General features: G+C 44.9%; 1 non-coding gene across 1 annotated transcript; it reads left to right on the forward strand.

Moving 5' to 3' along the window:
• The first annotated feature begins 2,232 nt into the window (after positions 1-2,232).
• LOC143770839 (U6 spliceosomal RNA) lies at positions 2,233-2,336 on the forward strand. The gene has a single exon (XR_013214751.1). It is a non-coding gene; the product is annotated as a U6 spliceosomal RNA (small nuclear RNA).
• The last annotated feature ends 3,958 nt before the right edge of the window (positions 2,337-6,294 follow it).

Consider the following 6,294-nt stretch of genomic DNA (forward strand, 5'->3'; position numbering starts at 1 on the left):
TTGTGAGGGAACACGAGAAACAGACACAACAGTTGTGGGGACTATCCCGTGAGCACAGCAGGGGAGGACCACAACACACAAGCGCTAGAAGGTAGGCACAGATTTCCACCTGCAAAGGGAACTCTGGAGGTGCCATCGGACCGGCCAGGCTTGCGCAGCCCGGTTAACCGTATTCCGGATTGAGGATCCTGAAGTCTTCAGTAAAGAGGTAAAGAGACTGCAACCTGGTGTCCTCGTTATTTACTGCGACCTGCACCGCACCACCATAACATCATCACCATTCCCTCCACCTTTATTGTACGCCCCTCAGCAGGGTCACGGACCGGGTCTAGCCACCGTGACAACCCCAGAACAGAGACTTAGAGGCCCGGTACCGGGTACCCCTCGGCCCTGCTGCAGTGGGGGCGCTGCACTATATACACACACTAACAAATAGATCAATGGCTGCACTCAACTGTACTAAAGCAAGGAAATGTGCGATACATGAAATGTGAGTAGCTTAATGGCTTGTGAAATCTATGAAAAAACACATGAGATGCTTAGCACAAGATTTGGCCAAAAAATGTGAGCCCATCCACCAAACGTCAAGGTAATCTCAAATCGGATGGGTACCTGACCTGACTGCCTAGTGTGAACACTTACCTATGGCTAATAACTTGAACGCCCCACCCTTCACCATACTGTGATTTTAATTACATCCACAGTTGGTTCTGACCTACCTATAAATGCAGGCTTTACCATGTTATTAGCCATAGGTAAGTGTTCACACTAGGCAGTCAGGTCAGGTACCCATCCGATTTGAGATTACCTTGACGTTTGGTGGATGGGCTCACATTTTTTGGCCAAATCTTGTGCTAAGCATCTCATATGTTTTTTCATAGATTTCATAAGCCATTAAGCTATTCACATTTCATGTATCGCACATTTCCTTGCTTTAGTACAGTTGAGTGCAGCCATTGATCTATTTGCTATGTAAGACTTTTTTGGTTATGCACCAGTTCAGACTAGATTGCTGTTCAGTCAGTTTACTTATATTTACTATATACACACACTGGTATATGTCCCTTATACTGGGCTTCATCTTGGTATATATATCCCCCATCCTGGTAATATACTGTATATATCCCTTATCTTGGTCTATGCCCCACCCCGTTCTGCTGCTGTCCTTTAACCCCTTTATTACCTATGCCGTAATTGTACGACATAGGTAAAAAACCCCGGTTCAGCGCAGGCTCCGGCACTGAGCCCGCACTGAACCGGGCACATGTCAGCTGATCTATACAGCGGAGCCGTGTGTGTGTACCGAGCGGAGCCGTGTGTGTATCAAGCGGAGCCGCGTGTGTGTGTACGAGGTGTACCGAGCGGAGCCGCGTGTGTGTGTACGAGGTGTACTGAGCGGACGGAGACGCGTGTGTGTACGAGGAGTACTGAGCAGAGCCGCATGTGTGTGTACGAGGTGTGCCGAGCGGAGCGGCGTGTGTGTGTATGAGGTGTACCATGCAGAGCCGCGTGTGTGTACGAGGAGTACCGAGCAGAGCCGCGTGTGTACGGAGCAGAGTCGAGTGTAATTTTACATTGTGTAGTACGTACTAGCAATTGTGCCATGAGTTGCTGTCTCATTATAAAGCACGTGATACAGTGTCAGGTTAGCTTAATGTCAGGTTTTACAAGGCTGCAGCACCCAATGAGACTCAGTTGCATAGGAATTATTGGTGAGGCTGCCAGTGGGAAAAATAGCAAGCCACATTGATTAGCCTAGCATCGTCGCCCTCTCCCGGGGAGCGGCAGCTGCTGCTGCTCTTACAGCATTCACAGTCTGGACTACTGCACAAACTGCTGATACGTCGCTCTGCAATCACAGCAGCCAAGGCCAGTAACAGAGGAGGCTGTGAGTGTCCATGCTACCACCACCACCCTGCTCAGCCCCACTCATTCCATGCAGGATTGCCAGGCATTTTAGCTCCCTCCACTGCTGCTTACATTGGCGCCCAGGCTGTGTCCTAAGCCCTGGTGTTACATACCTCAAAAAGTCCCCTCCCTCTCTGAGCTGTACCTACTACCGCCCACTGGAAAAACAACATACGGAAGGGGAGTGGCCTAAACAAGGGGGCGTGCCGGCTGCTTCTCCTGCTGTGTGCGGGAGAAGCAGAGTTCTGTGCGGGACTGCGGGACAAAGCCTCCAAATCGAGACAGTCCCGCACAATGAGGGACAGTTGGGAGTTATGGGTATAGGTAATTAAGTAGCACATATACTAAGATTGGAACGATACAGAGAAGATTAGCATGGCCCCTGTGCAAGGATGCCATGTACAGTTGTGGAAGCGTTCCAAATTTTGCAACTTATGTGAACCAAAATGTCACTTTTTTATCCTTTTCTAAGGTAAAGAACATTTGTTGTCTTGTTGTGGATGATAATGTGAGTTAGGGCTCACACACATCTGCGAGAAAAAAAAACGGTCCGATTTCCGGACTGAAAAATCAGATGAGTGCTGTGCGAATGTAATGCGATCTTGTTGTGGATGATAATGTGAGTTACTGATAGCTGCGGCTTCACACTGTCACCGCAAAAAAGGGGGTTTGTGTCATGTGAGCACCGCTGCTTAGTAAATGCTGCAAACCAGAGTGGCAACATTACTCAAAGGCGGCGGCACTGAGAGGCATTACTAACTGCATGTGGCACTGAGGGGGCATTACAACTTGTACGTGGCACTGAGAGGGCATTATAACTTATACGTGGCACTGAGAGGGCATTATAACATATGTGGCACCGAGAGGGCATTATAACTTGTATGTGGCACTGAGAGGCATTACTAACTGCATGTGGCACTGAGGGGGCATTATAACTTGTACGTGGCACTGAGAGGGCATTATAACATATGTGGCACCGAGAGGGCATTATAACTTGTATGTGGCACTGAGAGGCATTACTAACTGCATGTGGCACTGAGGGGGCATTACAACTTGTACGTGGCACTGAGAGGGCATTATAACTTATACGTGGCACTGAGAGGGCATTATAACTTATACGTGGCACTGAGAGGGCATTATAACTTGTACGTGGCACTGAGAGGGCATTATAACTTATACGTGGCACTGAGAGGGCATTATAACTTGTACGTGGCACTGAGAGGGCATTATAACTTATACGTGGCACTGAGAGGGCATTATAACTTATACGTGGCACTGAGGGGCATTATAACTTATACATGGCACTGAGGGGGCATTATAACATATGTGGCACTGAGAGGGCATTATAACATGTGGCACTGAGGGGCATTATAACTTGTATGTGGCACTGAGGGAGTATTATAACTTGTAAGTGGCACTGAGGGGCATTATAACTTATACATGGCACTGAGGGGGCATTATAACATGTGGCACTGAGAGGGCATTATAACTTGTACGTGGCACTGAGGGAGCATTATAACTTATACGTGGCACTGAGAGGGTATTATAACTTGTACGTGGCACTGAGAGGGCATAACTTGTACATGGCACTGAGAGGGCATTATAACTTATACGTGGCACTGAGGGGGCATTATAACATATGTGGCACCGAGAGGGCATTATAACTTGTATGTGGCACTGAGAGGCATTACTAACTGCATGTGGCACTGAGGGGGCATTATAACTTGTATGTGGCACTGAGGGGCATTATAACATATGTGGCACTGAGGGGGCAGGATAAGAGCAGCATATGACAGGATGGAGGTGCAAGATGGTAGCAGCACATAAGAGAGTTAGGACACAGGATGGAAGCAGCACATACCAGGATGTAGACCATATACCAATCAATCTACAGTAACTTGCAAAAGTATTCACACCCCTTGGACTTTTTTGGGTTTTGCTACCTCACAACCAGGAATTTTGCTGGTTTATTTTTATTGTTAGCATCATAGTAACATAGTTATTAAGGTTGAAGAAAGACTTTAAGTCAATCTAGTTCAACCCATAGCCTAACCTAACATGCCCCAAGATGTTGATCCAGAGGAAGGCAAAAAACCCAGGTGGCACAGAGTAAGCTCCACCTTGGGGAAAAAAATTCCTTCCCGACTCCACATATGGCAATCAGACTAGATCCCTGGATCAACGCCCTTTTAAGGAATCTAGTATATATACCCTGTACCATTATATTTTTCAAGAAAGGCATCCAGTCCCCCCTTAAATTTAAGTAATGAATCACTCATTATAACATCATACGACAGAGAGTTCCATAGTCTCACTGCTCTTACAGTAAAGAATCCGCGTCTGTTATTATGCTTAAACCTTCTTTCCTCCAGACGTAGAGGATGCCCCCTTGTCCCTGTCTCAGGTCTATGATTAAAAAGATCATCAGAAAGGTCTTTGTACTGTCCCCTCATATATTTATACATTAAAATAAGATCACCCCTTAGCCTTCCTTTTTCCAAACTAAATAGCCCCAAGTGTAATAACCTATCTTTGTATTGCAGACCCCCCAGTTCTCTAATAACCTTGGTCGCTCTTCTCTGCACCCGCTCCAGTTCAGCTATGTCTTTCTTATACACCGGAGACCAGAACTGTGCACAGTATTCTAAGTGTGGTCGCACTAGTGACTTGTATAGAGGTAAAATTATGTTCTCCTCATGAGCATCTATGCCTCTTTTAATGCATCCCATTATTTTATTTGCCTTTGTAGCAGCTGCCTGACACTGGCCACTGAATATGAGTTTGTCATCCACCCAGGTCTTTTTCATTGACGGTTTTGCCCAGAGTTTTACAATTAAGCACATAATTATACATCTTATTACTTTTACCCAAGTGCATGACCTTACATTTATCCCCATTAAAGCTCATTTGCCATTTATCAGCCCAAGATTCTAGTTTACATAAATCCTCCTGTAATATAAAATTGTCCTCCTTTGTATTGATTACCCTGCACAGTTTAGTGTCATCTGCAAAAATTGAAATTCTACTCTGTATGCCCCATACAAGGTCATTAACCCCTTAAGCCCCGAGGGTGGTTTGCACGTTAATGACCGGGCCAATTCTGACCACTGTCCCTTTATGAGGTTATAACTCTGGAACGCTTCAACAGATTCCAGTGGTTCTGACTTTGTTTTCTCGTGACATATTGTACTTCATGATAGTGGTAAAATTTCTTTGATATTACCTGCGTTTATTTGTGAAAAAAACGGAAATTTGGCGAAAATTTTGAAAATTTCGCAATTTTCCAAATTTGAATTTTTATGCCCTTAAATCACAGAGATATGTCACAGAAAATACTTAATAAGTAACATTTCCCACATGTCTACTTTTCATCAGCACAGTTTTGGAAACAAAATGCTTTTTTTGTTAGGGCGTTATAAGGGTTAAAAGTTGACCAGCAATTTCTCATTTTTACAACACCATTTTTTTAAGGACCACGTTACATTTGAAGTCATTTTGAGGGGCCTATATGATAGAAAATGGCCAAGTGTGACACCATTCTAAAAACTGCACCCCTCAAGGTGCGCAAAACCACATTCAAGAAGTTTATTAACCCTTCAGGTGTTTCACAGGAATTTTTGGAATGTTTAAAAAAAATGAACATTTAATTTTTTTTCACAAAAAATTTAATTCAGCTCCAAATTGTTTTATTTTCCCAAGGTTACCAGAAGAAATTGTACCAGAACGTTGTTGTGCAATTTGTCCTGAGTACGCTGATACCCCATATGTGGGGGTAAACCACTGTTTGGGTGCATGGCAGAGTTCGGAAGGGAAGGAGCGCCGTTTGACTTTTCAATGCAAAATTGGCAGGAATTGAGATGGGACACCATGTTGCGTTGGGGAGCCCCTGATGTGCCTAAACATTGAAACCCCCCACAAGTGACACCATTTTGGAAAGTAGACCTGCTAAGGATCTTATCTAGATGTGTTATGAGAGCTTTGAACCCCCAAGTGTTTCACTACAGTTTATAACACAGAGCCGTGAAAATAAAAATTCTTTTTCATTCCACAAAAATTATTTTTTAGCCCCCAGTTTTGTTTTTTCCCAAGGGTAACAGGAGAAATTGGACCCCAAAAGTTGTTGTGCAATTTTTCCTGAGGACGCTGATACCCCATATGTGGGGGGTAACCACCGTTTGGGCGCATGGCAGAGCTCGGAAGGGGAGGAGCGCCATTTGGAATGCAGACTTAGATGTATTGGTCTGCAGGCGTCACGTTGCATTTGCAGAGCCCCTGATGTACTTAAACAATAGAAACCCCCCACAGGTGACCCCATATTGGGAACTAGACCCCCCAAGGAACTTATCTAGATGTGTTGTGAGAACTTTGAACCCCCAAGTATTTTAC

The sequence above is a fragment of the Ranitomeya variabilis genome, chromosome 4 (genome assembly GCF_051348905.1).
Source record: "Ranitomeya variabilis isolate aRanVar5 chromosome 4, aRanVar5.hap1, whole genome shotgun sequence".
Classification (NCBI taxonomy): domain Eukaryota; kingdom Metazoa; phylum Chordata; class Amphibia; order Anura; family Dendrobatidae; genus Ranitomeya; species Ranitomeya variabilis.